At 44.1% G+C, this 14,785-nt stretch overlaps 1 long non-coding RNA gene across 1 annotated transcript; it reads right to left on the minus strand.

Moving 5' to 3' along the window:
* Window positions 1-12,747: 12,747 nt before the first annotated feature.
* LOC118999973 (uncharacterized) lies at window positions 12,748-14,371 on the minus strand. Its single transcript, XR_005069208.1, has 3 exons — window positions 14,267-14,371; window positions 13,041-13,195; window positions 12,748-12,783 (listed from the first exon to the last, which is right to left on the minus strand). It is a non-coding gene; the product is annotated as an uncharacterized LOC118999973 (long non-coding RNA).
* Between the last annotated feature and the right edge of the window lie 414 nt (window positions 14,372-14,785).

The raw sequence follows: 14,785 nt of genomic DNA on the forward strand, positions 1-14,785 counted from the left end.
ATCTGCTGCTTCATGGCACTTAAAAGTTGAAAGCAGGGGCTCTGGACTTCCATGCACTACAGTTCCAGATTCCAGCTCTGCTGTTTGCTGTGTGGTCTTGGGGAATTATTACATTTGTCTCTGCCTCAGTTTTTCCCTGGGAAATGGAATGACAGTACCTAGTTAATACCATCATTTTGATGATTGAATGAGATGTTTACAAAGTGCTTGGCTTAAATAATTAAGGTGCAGGTTCAAATAATTTTTCCGTTTGAAAATTCTGTGCCTTTTTATCGACAACTTTCCCTTTGTTAATGTCATTACGATACTTTGGCCTTCTCCTGAAAATTCTATTCCCCGATTCCCACGGGAAGTTTAAGATTTCTTTGCAGTTCCTGTTGCTGTTAGAATGTAGATCACTGAGGACTATAGTCAGAGAATTACACCCAAAAGTTACATACTTGAAATAATTCTTTTCTGTGTGATCAAATTATCAAATTGATATAATTTTGACTTATTTGTAATTTTAGAGTTGTCTTCCTTTTATTTAATTAAAGAGCTTGATTATGTAGAAATTTACATAAGATCACTGAAAACTTACCATAAAACTATGTAACATTTTGCTCAGCAAATTCTTCCTCTTATACCAATCTTCTTAACCTTGTTACCACTCACCCTCTGTAGATAAGCTTTTCGTTCACTTCTGGTTTGTGCTTCCCTTTTTACTCAGTAAAAATAAACAAATCTCTGTTTATGGTATATTCTCACCTCCCTCTTTTTTTTTTTTTTCCTGCAGGTACCACATTCTTTCTAGTACCCTAGACCTTGCCTTTTCATTTGTCTGTATCAGTTCACAAATACATTCCTTTTTTGTATGGTTTCACAAATTGTTTGTATGTCTTACCGTTTCTTCTTCTGTCTCCTATAGATGGACACTGGACTGTTTGCAATCATTTTGCTGCTAGTTTTCTCCTGAGCTTTTAAATTTGAAAGGATTGTAGATTCTCAGGGAGTTGCAAAAACTCTGTAGTGCTTAGAGCCCTTGAACAGCACACTGTCAAAACCAGGGCACTGACGTGGGCGCACCATTGCAAGGCTACAGGCTTTGTTCAGTTTCCACCACTGCTTACATGCACTCATTTGTGTGTCCTATGCAGTTTGATCTTTTTTGTAGAATTATGTACACACCCACCAGCACCATTACAATTTGGATGTTCCCTCACCGAGAGAAATTCTCTTGTGCTACTGCTTTATAGTCACATCTCCTCCCCACCTTGCCTCTATTCTCTGGCAGCCACCAACCTGTCCTCTGTGTCTGTAACTGGGTCCTTTTGAGGATGTTATATACGTTGAATCATCCAGTATGTTAGCTTTCATGAGATCGACTTCTTTCCCTAAGCCTAATGGTCACAAGTCCTTTTACAGATCTATAATTTGCCCATGTTTTCATCCAATCTGTAGTCTTTTTGTTCAAACTATAAGAGAAAGTTTACTTAGAAAATGACAGATGTAGGAGTGAGCCACAGAAGTATTAATTTTATTGATCTTTTAAAAGAACCAACTTTTTGTTTTCTCTATCTATTCTCTTCATATTTTTCTCTATTTTTGTTTTCAACTCGCATCAATTTTTGCTATTATTTGTAGTATTTTCTTCCTTCTGCTTTCCTACTTACTTTACTTTTTCTACTTTTTCTTAAATGGAAACTTAGATCATTGACTTGAGACATTTCTCCTTTTCTCATATAAATATTTAGTGCTATAAATTTCCCTTTAGGCATGACATTAGCTGATTCCATACATGTTGATATGCTGCATTTTAATTATTCAGTTCCAAATATATTACAATTGCTCTTGAATTTTCTCATTGGCCAATACATTATTTAGAAGTGTGTGGTTTAATTTCTAGAAGTTTGAAGAATTTTCTTTTAGTTCTCTTTTAGTTTTTGGTTTCTATTCTAATTCTGTTATGATCAGTTTTCCTTTACTTGAGAGTATGTTTATCTCACCTTTTATGATTTTGATTTTTAAAATTTGTTAAGGTTTTATTTAATGAGGCAAGATATGGCCTATTTGCTCTCGTGGGATGCATGGTGCTAAAATGCCACCTGATGGTGTTGTTCAGTTCTGCGGTCTCTATGCTAATTTTCTATTTACTGACTATATTGATCACCGAGAGAGGAATGTTGAGATCTCCAAGTCTACTGAGGATTTACCTGTTTTTTCTTTCAGTTCTGTCAGCTTTTGCTTCACATGTTTTGAAGCCGTGTTAAGTGCATACATGCTAGGATCTTCTTGGTAAACTGTTCTTTTTGTCCTTATGAAATACCCTCTTTATCTCTAGTATTTCTTTTGCTCTGAAGTCTTATTTCTCTATTATAAATATTCACTATAGCTTTTTTAAAATTTGTGTTTGTAAGACAGTTCCTTGTTCATCTTTTTACTTTTGACATACCAATATTTTGGTGTTTGAAGTGAATTTCTTGCAGATAGCAGAAGTTGGTTATTTAAGAAATCTATTTGGTAGGCTCATTTTTAAAAAATGCTTTCTGATGATTTGTCTATTACTTGGTGTGTTCAGATTACTTATATTTTCTAAACGAACAGTGATTTTATTTACAAAGCATTAAAGCTTCAACAAGAAGTACCCAAGGCTAAGACTCCTCTCATACAGAACTTCAGGACATTAAAACACAAAAGGGGGAATGATGAAAGGAAGATGCTTATATTTTACAAACAGAAAATCAAACTGAAATGAACAGAGGTTTAATGAGCTTAAAAAATCCCAGAAGCAGAAGTAATTATTAGGAGCTGCTATCAGGAACCTTTGTATCACACCACTTGCACATTATTGGTAGAGGAGGTGTTTATAAATACTTGATGCTTGTTGGATGGATAAACAAACAGCTAAATGAAATTTTGTCTCACAGAAAAAATTGTCTTAATACCAGCACAAAAGTTAAGAAAGCCCCAGCATCCTCAAGCCACACATGCTGGAAAAAGGCCAGTCTGCCAGCCCAGGGAAAAGTGGGCAAAATGAAGCAAGTCGTAAACAAGCCTACTGCAGGGAATTCCCCTCCTCCTTTTGTTGCTCTCGATTCCACTGTGGCGCTAAAAATCCCATCAAGGCCAGTCATCAAAAGAGCAACAGCAGGAGATAGAAGAATCACTCTTTGCTGTGGCCACTTCGAGGTTTCCTGGAAACCAGGATGGTTGCCCCAGCACCGTTGTTCCCTGAGCATAGTGGAGACAAGCTTTGCCTCTGAAATCAGTAAACCCCAAACTTGAATCCAGGGTCCTTTTACTAGATGTGAGACTTTGGAAAAATTACTTAACCTCACTGAACCTTAATTTCCTCAATCTGTAAAATGGGGTAATGTTGAGTAAAGCACTGAGCATGATGTCAGGAATATCAGTAGCGCTCAAGGACTAGTTTTATTACCCCCATTCTGTTCTTTCTTTCTCTCTCTCCCTTGCCATAACTTATCACATCTTTGCATGTGAATGGTCAGAGAGGACAGTGATCAGAAAAACTAGGTTTTTAGACAGCCAAGGACTTAGTCTAAGAACAACCACTGCAGCCCGACCAAAGGCCTGGTCTTTTGAAAAGCACGATTAGAAACTGGTGATATCCCTAAGCCTACATAAGTTCCTAAGAATGACAGAGGAGTGTGTGTGTATTCATAAAGAACTCATGGCCCTTTAAAAGAGAGCAAGTCTGCTTTGGTTTTTGTTTCCAGAACATTTCATGTGGCACCTAGATTGTCATGAGCCTGACACTGTTGAATCAGTGATGTCACCTGGAGAGCTGTGTGCCAGATTGTGTCTAGACCTGTGAAGTAGGACTTTACTCCAACAGAACCCCATGACCCAGTGCCCAAGACAGGTCCTGATAGCTGAGGCCTGGTTGTGAGCATCCAGCCAGTTCCTGAAGGTCAAGGAACTATTCTTCTCTTTCTTATACAGTGTATAATAATCCTTTGGTACTGCCACAGGGCTCAAAGCAGAGAATAGCTATGAAAGGATTTGAAAAAATATACTGCAAAATGGAAGTGAACAATTCTATATATTCATACTATCCTTATCTGGGACCCACTTATATCCAAAGACCTGACCATTGAGAAAACAGCCAAGGAATTGGCAGTAACTAGGAAACACTTCTGAGCACCTCAAATGAAATTCTCCAAACACCCCACATTTTATAAGAACTCAGTTTTACACAATATTGATCCACTTCATTTTGCATACATTTCAAACATGTTTTGCAAAAAAAGTGGTTTTTTGCTTTGTGATTTCCGGGGATAGGCAAACAGGTGAGGAAGAGGATGGGGGGACAAATGGTGATGGATGGAGGCTTGACTTGGGGTGGATATGGATTATAGGGTACAGATGATGTGTTGTAGAATTCTGTGCCCAAAACCTGTTTAATTTTGTTACTCAGTGTCATCTCAATAAATTCAATAAAAAGGAAAAAATTAAAATATATTAGAAATAAATTTAAAAACTAAAAAGGAAATTATTCACTTTGATGAAGTCAAACTTATTTATCCATTTTTGAAAATTGTGTTTTATTGCTCAATTATAGTTCATATAACCTTGCAAACTGGGGCTTGGTCACTTGACACCTTGGATCTACATGACTCAACAATTTGTGTTAAAGAAAACAGGATTTTATTAATAGGGTTCCAACCTGGGGGTGCTGAGAACACTTCTGCTCTCATCTCTTCATCAGAGAAGGCAGTGCAGAGCCCAAAAGCACATTATGTAGCATGATAGCAGGGAAGGAGACACTTTTTAACAGACTCAAAATTCCTGTCCAGTTAGAGTCTCAAGTAGGATTAAGTGAAAGGATTGAAATGTGGGAGAAGTAACTGCACTAGCCCCAACCCCTGATTCCCATTGAAGGCCAGGCATTTTTCTGGGAGTGGAGGAGGAGAGATGGCAGAGAAGGGATGCTAGAGAAGCAGAGTAAGCAGGAAGTACCTTTTCTGCAATGCACTTGTGGTAGTGTTGCAGGACCAAGGCCAGGATGCCATCTAAATGCATGAAGATGGCTCCCTTGTTCTATAGAATAATGTTATTATAACTTAAATAAATGGTATTACAGATCATCCTCCCATTCCCTTCGCTGATGTTCCTGTAGGGGAAGGGGAAAACTTGGCTCTTCCTCTCCTTACCATCCTTGCCTGATGGGACAATGGAGATTTAGTGAGGAAAAGTTGGCCCTGAGGGTGTGGAATGGTGATCAGATGGGAGAAGAGGGCATGTAGCTGGTGATACCAGGGCCTAAAGTGTGGACAGGAGGGAGCAAGAGAAAGGGAGGGGTAGGGAAATCTTTCCCACATTTGATCAGAGGAAAGAGAAGCCCTGATAGGTGCATCACAAAGCCTCAGGGAAGTGGGAGGCTGGGGTGATGGGGATGCCAGGGCTCCCCCTTGAAGGGCTCTGTGTTGGAGGTGGGTAGAGCCCTCTAGGAATGGTATCACCTTCAGTTTCAGGATGGGTAATGAGTCCTTGCCAGTGAGGACAGTACAATATAATTCCAGTTGTCCCAGGACTACTTTCAGATGCTGACAGGTTGGGAAACTAGCCTGACCCTTTCATCCCAGACTGCTTTTCATCATTTTTGCGAGGCTGGGGGGTAAGTGGGTGAAGGTCTGTCTTTTGGAACTGCTTCCAGCTGGGAAGGGTCCTAGAGCTTTTCCTAAGCCATATCTATGAGTTGTGCTTGTGCTTGCTCTGGTTGATGATGTTGCAGGACAAGTACTGCTCAACTTGTGTTTTGAACTGCTCCAGCCTAGAAGGTACAGACTTTGCAAGCAGGTTAAAAGTACATGGTCTAAGCATTAGGAGCAGGAGTATTAGGAGGGGGTCCCATGAAAGACAGTAGCCAGGTTATGCCTGAGAGCCAGGAGCTAGGATTTATTGAGGGACTCAGATTTTTTATTTTAGATACAGACTCCTATATACCCTGAATATTTTGGTGGACCTGGCCTGATTTGTTAATATTGAGAAAAAGTACTCTTGTCTGAGATACAGACATGTCACCCCTCCTGATGCTATGAGTAGGTCTAGGGTGCTTTGGTTTTGAAGAGATACCCTTGTTAGGGTGTCTAATTGTTCCTGGCATGCAGCTAGGGTTTCCCCCATCTTGGTCAGAGCCTCCATTGTTTCTAGAGATAATTGGTGCTGATTACCTTGGAAGGTGCCACCCACCACAGCCCTAACCAGAAGGAGGACTGCTAACAATGCTACTATGGAGATCAATGGGCTACCTCTTTTGAATTAAGTGTCCCTGTCCCCTAAAGGGACAAGGGAGTAAGGCACTTTCCCATGTGGCTGATATGTCAGGAAGAATGTATTCCAGGGAGCAGATCCCTGTCCAATTTGAGAACAAGATCTAATAGGCCCGTGATCCACAAATCCAATATACCCCCATAGAGTGGTGGATTTCTGCAGAAAGTTTGTATTCTGTCAGCAGGATGGGCTGGGTTTCTACTGAGATATATTTGCAATTAACAAGTGTTTTAAAGTCTCATGCTCTACCAACTAAGCTAGCCAGGCACCTACCATTAACATGTGTTTTAGTCCTAGGGTATTTGGTGCCCCAGTATTCATGTCCTTGTGACTGAGAGGCATATGGATCAGATGTTGACCCTGCCATCATGAGGTGAGTGTCCAGGCTCTTAGAGATGAGGACAGTGATACAAAAATAATTCAAATCCAAGATTCAAAAACTAAAAATTTATAGATGCCAGCAGGAGCACTCTAAGCAAGCATTTCTAATGTCCAGTCCCTTCAGCTCAAAAATTTCATGTTCTTTAAGGAGGACATGATGTGGGCAGAATAGGTACTGGTCTGGGAAGTTCAGGTTTCTAAGCCTTTGGGTTCTTGCAACCAGGCTCCTAGCATTCTAGGGTCCCTGTGTTGTTTGGAAGGAGGCTAGAAGTCATGAGCTCTCACCATACTCTTCAAGTCTGCAGGAGAAAATCCTGGGAGTCACAACCAATTTCATATCAGTATCACTTTTTTTCCTTCAATGGCTCCCTCAGCATACTGGGGTAAGAGAGGAATGGATGAGTGTATGCTAGGCACATCTGTTTGTAATAGAGGATGACTTCGGGGCCTGTCCAATGCATGGTAGGTAGCTAGATGGCTACTTCAAGTAGCCACATGTCCTTTTTCCTGTCCCTCAGTGATTTCAGCCTTTTCCACAGTCCCATAACCCTGCCCCAGAATCTTTAATTCAGCTTGAACAGTTCATCTGCAGCTCCAGCCCCTATTGTTCCCAACTACTCCCAGGGACTTAGGCCCATACATCATTGATGAGTGGATGCAGTTGCTTGGTGATGCTATCAAAGACCAGCTTGATGTCCTTTCTGTTCCCATGGTAGATGATGTTCTGTAGGGCCTTCACTGTCTGGACCCTCACTCATGACTCATCCTTCAGGAAGTCTTTCAAGAAGGGAACCAGGGTCTTCAAAGACTCTGATTATTTGATAGAAGGCACAGATCACTTACCGTGTGGAGATCATGCAACACTTCAGGGACAGGGATTTATGTGAGAAAAGAGATGGTGCCTAAGAGAAATAGACACAGGGGACCGAGGGGCTGGATATGCCAAGGACCCGGAAGCCTGATGCTCAGGGTATGTGGAAGGCCTGATGGCCAGGATGTGTAAGTCTACAGACTGGATGCCGTGCTGCCCTAGAATGAGGGGTGGGGAATGAACTAAACCCTGAGTAACTAAGAGATCCAAGGGAGTTAAGTGGTTCAGAGACTGACACTTGATTCCCATTTGGTCTCCCCATTCTTTTTCTGGGTGCAGGGCTATATTACTGACCTGATGGAGCACATTTTCCTTGATGACAAGGTCAGGCTCCTTGATCCAGCTGATTAGATTGTCCAGAAAGTCTTGCCCTGGAGTCTTAGCCACTGATCAGTGTCAGAGGAGCTGAGGTAGCAAGGAGAGAAAAGGTCATGTGTGCCCCAAGTCCTCTCAGCCCTTCCTCGGGCCCCAGGTGCAGGTAAGGCTCTAACCAGTTGAGAGCAGGGGCAGATTTGTACACATGAGGTAGAAACTAAGGCCATGGAAGATGATGCTCATTAAGTCTGCACTTCAGGCCAGATGCTGGAATCCAAGAATCACTCTGGGGGCACTAGAGCTGCTGACCCCCTCCCCAGGCTTTCCTTGCCTTTTTTAACCAGGCTCCTGGAGTGACAGACAAGGAAACCCCACTTTACATGGCTCAGTTCTATTCTTTCTACTTTATGGGGAAAGTTATTTAACATTTCTGTTAAATGTTCCTCAGCTTTAGGTAATGAAAGGCAGGGGCTGGGTCCTCTTCTCAGGCTTTCACCTCTGCATAGAAGCTCCTGGCCAGAATGTTCTGATGATTATTCAGGCTGTAGAGGAGGTTCTCAGCAAGGTATAGACCTTGGTGCAGAACAGTTGGTTCACAGTTCTTCAGAATGTCACTGGGGTGGGAGAGGGCAAATCAAGAATTGCCTGATGGGGGTAGGGAGCGAGTGGTAGGAGCTTAAACAGGGGGCAGGGTACAGTGTGCACAGAACAGGGGAAACATGCGTGCTGAGGTCTGGGGATGAGGAAGGGAAGGTTAAACCCTGCTGTATTTGAGTGTTTGGTCCTGGACATTTGAAGTTAGGGGGTGAGAGTGGTATGAGGCTTGCTAGGGAAATGGTCCTGCCTTGTCAGTTCCATGATCCCTAAGTAGTAAAGTTGGGGCAGGATGGAAGTTTCCAACACTTATGCTGATCTTCACAGATAAACACTCCACCACATGCTGCTATCAATAGCAACTTCACCACCTCCAAGGCATAACTGAAGGCCAGTCATCATGGGGTTTGGGAAAAGAAGGGGACAGACAGATGGATAAGGTGTTATGCTGTAGTTTGCATCCTTATCAAGGCAAGCCAGCAGACAGTTCCCTAATCTGGCACCTGGGTGGGTTCTGCTTTCCAACGCAGGAAATCCACAGCTCTCTGAAACTCACCTGCAGTCGCTAACCTACTCAGCCCTTCAACCTCAGTGCTCACTTAACCACAGAGTCTTACAGAAGAGGCAACAGAAGTGTTCAAGAGCCACGGTGTTTGCATTCTGATCTCCATGGCATAGAAAGGTTAGGATATGTCTTCACCTCCACAGCCACCCAATCAGAATGTCTCTGCTGACTCCTTTTATTTGTTTTTACTTTTTATGTAAGGTTGCACTTGAATCGAATACCCTGAGGCTTTAGAAAGAAGTATGACAGCCACTTATTTAGGAGCCCAACCCCCACTTTACTGCAGAAAACTTCAGTAGTGACTTGCACAAGAAGGCACAGTTAGTGACAAAGCTCAGCCAGAGGTTTCCCAGATTCAAATGGCCACAATCGCATGGAAAGAATGACACAGGGTTAGTCTTGCCTTGTCATTCCCCATCTAATTGAAACTCTTCCTTCTTTTTAAAAAAATACATTTTATTGATTATACCATTACAGTTGTCCTATTCCTCCCCTTCATTCCCCTCCACTCTGCACACCCCTCCCCCACCATCCCCCCTCTTTCATTTATGTCCATGTGTCACAAGGTCTTTAGAGTCTGTATTTCCCATAGTATTCCTGCCCTCCCCCTGTCTGTTTTCTACCTACTGTCTATGCTACTTATTCTCCGTACCTTCTCCTCCCTTCTCCTCCTCCCACTCCCCTGTTGCTAACCCTCCATGTGATCTCCATTTCTATGGTTCTGCTCCTAATCTAGCTGTCCTCTTAGTTTGCTTTTGTTTTAGGTATGGTCGTTAATAACTGTGAATTTGCTGTCCTTTCACTGTTCCTATTTTTATCTTCTTTTTCTTAGGTAAGTCTCTTTAACATTTCATATAATAAGGGCTTGGTGATGATGAACTCCTTGAATTTGACCTTATCTGAGAAGCACTTTATCTGCCCTTCCATTCTAAATGAAAGCTTTGCTGGATAGAGCAATCTTGGCTGTAGGTCTTTGGATTTCATGAGTTGGAATACTTCTTTCCAGCCCCTTCTTGCCTGTAAGGTCTCTTTCGAGAAATCAGCTGACAGTCTGATGGGAACTCCCTTGTAGGTGACTGTCTCCTTATCTCTTGCTGCTTCTAGAATTCTCTCCTTCATTTTAATCTTGGGTAATGTAATTATGATGTATGTGCCTTGGTGTGTTCCTTCTTGGGTCCAACTTCTTTGGGACTCTCTGAGCTTCCTGGATTTCCTGGAAATCTATTTCCTTTGCCAGACTGGGGAAGTTCTCCTTTATTATTTGTTCAAATAATTTTTCCACTTGTGGCTGCTCCTCTTCCCCTTCTGGTACCCCTATAATTCAGATGTTGGTTGTTTAAAGATGTCCTGGAGGTTCCTGAGCTTCTCCTCATGGTTTTGAATTCTTGTTTCTTCATTCTTTTCTGTTTGGTCATTGTTTTCTTCCTTCTGGTCCACTCCCTTGATTTGAGTCCCAGTTTCCTTTCCATCACTATTGGTTTCCTGTGCATTTCCCTTCATTTCAATTAGTTTAGCCTTAATTTGTTCCTCTAATTTGTGACTAAAATCAACCAGTTCTGTGAGCATCCTGATCACCAGTGTTTTGAACTGTGCATCTGAAAGGTTGGCTATTTCTTGGTCACTTAGAATTATTGGCTCTGGGGCTTTGAGCTGCTCTTGAACCATAATGTGTTTGTCTGTTCGCACCTGTTATGTATGAGGGGTGGAGCCTTAGGTGTTCACCAAGGTGGGGCCACCCAGTTTCTGGGTTGTGATGCTGTATGTGGGCATGGGGTCAGAGAGGGGCAATGGCGCTTTGCTCAGCTTTCTCTCAGATTTCTGTCCCCTCTGCGGCTTCCCACAAGCAAATTGGGCCCTTCTGGTGCTGGTTCCCGGGTGTGTGGACTTGTGTACCCTCCAGGACCCTGTGGGTCTCTCCAACAAACTCTCCTGGCATCTCGACACCGAAAGTCTTTCCAATTGGTGCTTTCAGGCTCTAATTCGTGTTGCTGGGGCCCTAGCCTGAGCAGTCTGTCTCACTGTTTCCTCCTTCTCTTGGTTTATCTGTGCTCGAATGTGTGACAGAGGTCAGCCAGCTACACTGCACCTTCACTGGGTTTGCCTGTTACCACCCCACACCTAGGATCCGCCAACCACTGCTTGTGCTCCTGGGTTGGTCTGCAGATCTTTCCTGCGTGACCCCGCTCTGCTGCTGACTCCGCCCCTCTTACCAGTCTGGCTGAATGTTTCGTTGTTGTCAGACTTCCGTACAGTTCAACTTTCTGTGTTTTGGCTGCATTTTTGTTACTAAAACTTTGTTGTCTTTAAACTTGGTTGTGTGAGGAGGCACAGTGTTTCCACCTATGCCTCCATCTTCCGAAACTTTTCATATGAAGAGTTACAGACATAGATGTGAACTGCTAAGTGAATCAGGAGAACAGTACATGAAAGAAAAGGAGGAAAGAGAAACTTGAAAATATGTGAGAACATTCCAGCATGTGATGCAGCAGCACCCACACTGATAAACAGAGATAGAATATCAGTGTGGGATTTTCAGTTTTCAGCCTCTTCAAAGCCATGGCCTTATTTGAATATGTTCTGTACTTATGGCTGAGGTCTGCAACTGCTTTTTACTGCCTATCACTAGGTAGGTAAGTCTGAATACTTCAGCAACTGTTAGCAAGTCCACTTGTTTGCACATCATTCATTTAGCTTTCATTAAAAATATGCTAATATTTCTTTAAAAAAAAGAATATTGGTGTGGTTGCCACAGCATCTCCTTCTCAGCATCCCTAGGCGATCAGCATCCAGTTGCCCAGGGCCCTCTGGAGTTGACTAGTCCCATTCCCCCATCACATGGGGCTAGGCTTACCCAGCTGGGTTGAAGACCTTGCTCTCCTTCCCTGGGCTCTGGTTCTCTGTGTAGACAACCTCCAGGGAGGGATATCTGTCAATCACCCAGTGGAGATGACACAGCATCGCCAGCAAGAGCCGTGGGAAGAGTTCACGAATGGAGTCCTGGCACGGGGACCCAGACAGCATCTCATACAAGGCACAGGTCACCTGGGGAAGACACATGGGGAGGAGGGAAGCAGAACTGACTAGGCCTGATGCAGACAAAATGGTCCTAAGATTCCACACACTGAATCTAGCTGTGTCCCCACTTGTTACTGTCCAAAGGGAACCCAAAGACAAAAAGCCCACAGCACATCCCTGGGAAAATGAGGAGCTAGGCACATGTAATCTGCTCTCTCTTCATTTCCCAACATACAAACAAAAAGGAAGGTAACTGAATTTTCAGCAGAAAATTATTTGGGGCATAATTTGTCCAACTCAATTTCAGGTCATCAAACCTCCTCCTCCGCCACCCCCTTATCACACCAGCCAGGCTCCACGAAAGTGAGTGTGTGCCCCCAGACTAAGAGATAATAAGGCTGATTAACTCCAAACATCAATTTCTCTGTCCATGAAATGGGGCTTATCTTCACCCTTTCTACATTGTACAGTTCCTGGACATCCATGTCCACGTATGTGCAGTATCAGGAAGACCAGTGTTAACCCTCTCCTCTGCTCCTCCCTGACACCTGCCCCACCCTGCAGGTGCTCTTTGATCTTCAGAGCTGCTCCCAAGTCCCAGTGATTTCTCAGACCCCTCTCCTCCCTCGTGCTGACCAACACACGCTGGGAGGCTATCTCTCTAGTTTCCCCTGTGTGGTGCTATTCCACAATGCCTGTGAGCAGCTGCAGAATGTTGATGGTGGTCTCCCAACAGGTGCTAAACACCTTCTATGGGGCCAGAATGGTTCTGTAGGACCCAGAGACAGCTTTGTTGTGGGCCCTGGGGACCATGTTCCTAGGACTAGTCTGGTCTCTGGCCTATGAAAGGCCAATTCTCAGGTGCTAGAGGGAGTGGGACCCAAAAGGACTTGGTCAGAGAACATGAAGTTTGACTGGTAGCAGGAAAAAGTGTGCTGGTGCAGAGATTTTTGTTATGGACTTGGGGTGGAGCAGGGGAGGGTTTGTGGCAATGAAGGATGTGCTCCAGGGCCTTGGAAGAGATACCTATCCCAAAGGAGGGGCTTGTTGAGCAGCAGGAGCACCACGGTGTGGGTGTGGTTGCCTGCCAACAAGCACATGACCCAAAGAGTCTCCTCCTTTGTGCTGGGCTCCAGCTGGGATTTGAGCTGTTCCAGGATGCCCTCCACAATCTCCTCAACCTACAGGGTAGAGCCAGAAGAATCTCAGTTGTTCCTTCTTTACTTCCTTCTCTCCTCCTCCCTGTCTACCAACTCTTCAAGCTCAAGGGGGCCTAGTTGAAATTCTGTCAGTGACTCTTCTCAAGGCAGAGTTCTGAGGTACCAGAGGCCAGACCAACAGGAGCAAAAGCAATTCCAACCTACACACAAAAGCCAGACCAACCTACACACAAAAGCAATTCCAGAAGCTCATGTCCACACCCCCTATAGCCAATGATTGCCCATAGCACTGAAGTCCAGAGATAAGCTCCCAGGTTTCTCAGGAGACACAAGACTCCCCATAAGGAAGGCAAAAGCTCTGGAGACACTTCAGGGCTTTCCCTCCCAGCTGAGATCAATGTCCATTCACAAAATTGCAGTCACAGTGGTATTGGATGTGGAAGGACCACACAGCTCTCACCTGGCCCTCCAATCTCTGGTATATGGACCTCTCTGGGAAGCCCACTGCATTCTAATTCCTCAAGGACACCCTCATGTTGTCCTTCCATTTCTGGTATCTAGGCCAGGCAAGTCACATATAAGTAAAATGGTGGCCACTCAAGAGAGCTGCCCTATGTGACCCCACTTTGAAGATTGTTTTTGAGTGAAGTAGGAAATGTAGATTTTTAAATGCTAAACCTTCTCATTTTCATATGTTAGCCTAATAGAAAGTTTATGCAAAGGTCAGATATTCCATGAGCTTGCTTGTTTGCAATACACCACCTTTTTCTTTCACAGCCTTTTCTTTCACTCCAGGGAATCAGGGTGAATTCCCCAACAATGCCTACACTCCTGCACATGGTTGTCATTAACTGAGGAATTGGCCACCCAGGTGGGAGACAGTGCAGTTATAAACTCAGAATTACAACTTTAGGGTTCCCTGTGACCACAGAGAAAATTTAGCATAAGCCTAGGTTTTAGGGGTCAATGAATTAAAGCCATCTGAGGAGAGGGACTTGGCCAAGGCTTTCGGGCTGCTTGGTGAACGAGCCAGGGAAAGAGCTCAGGGTTCCTGACTTTCAGGGCAGAGCTCTTGCTGCAGCACCACACTACCTTCCCCAGGTCTGTGCCTTGCTTTTGGATGACCGCACTCATCAACTGGGCTGAAGCCAGAGACAACTGGGTCCTGCTGCTGCTCAGTTCCTCCACAGTCGTCAGTACTAGGTTGGTGAGCTGGGGCTGGGGGAAGTACTCTGCAAATGCCTGTAACAGGGTGGGATCAGGCTGGACACACAGGTCCCCTGTCTGAGACAGCCTGTGCCATTCCTCCTGGATAGGGAAGGCTTCTTTTGGGAAGATTGTGTCCTTTTATCTTCGGCTTGTGCTGTCTGCCTAGATCCAGAAGGCACTTTTATTGGCGACAGAGACTTTGGAGACCTCAGATGCAGTGTGGGGCTCAGAGGACTGTGGCTCCAGAGGCAGAACAGGGGGAGAGGAGGGCTGGGGCTTGGGCTCAGTGTCATCTCTTTGAGGCACAGGTGGTGTCTACACATTGCTCACAAAGCATCATTAACATAAAGCCACGGCTTCTGGGGAGATGGGTCAGGAAGGATTAGGACTCATGATGCCCAA

This window comes from Sturnira hondurensis, unplaced genomic scaffold, assembly GCF_014824575.4.
Source record: "Sturnira hondurensis isolate 20B ecotype Veracruz unplaced genomic scaffold, ASM1482457v3 Scaffold0015509, whole genome shotgun sequence".
Lineage (NCBI taxonomy): Eukaryota > Metazoa > Chordata > Mammalia > Chiroptera > Phyllostomidae > Sturnira > Sturnira hondurensis.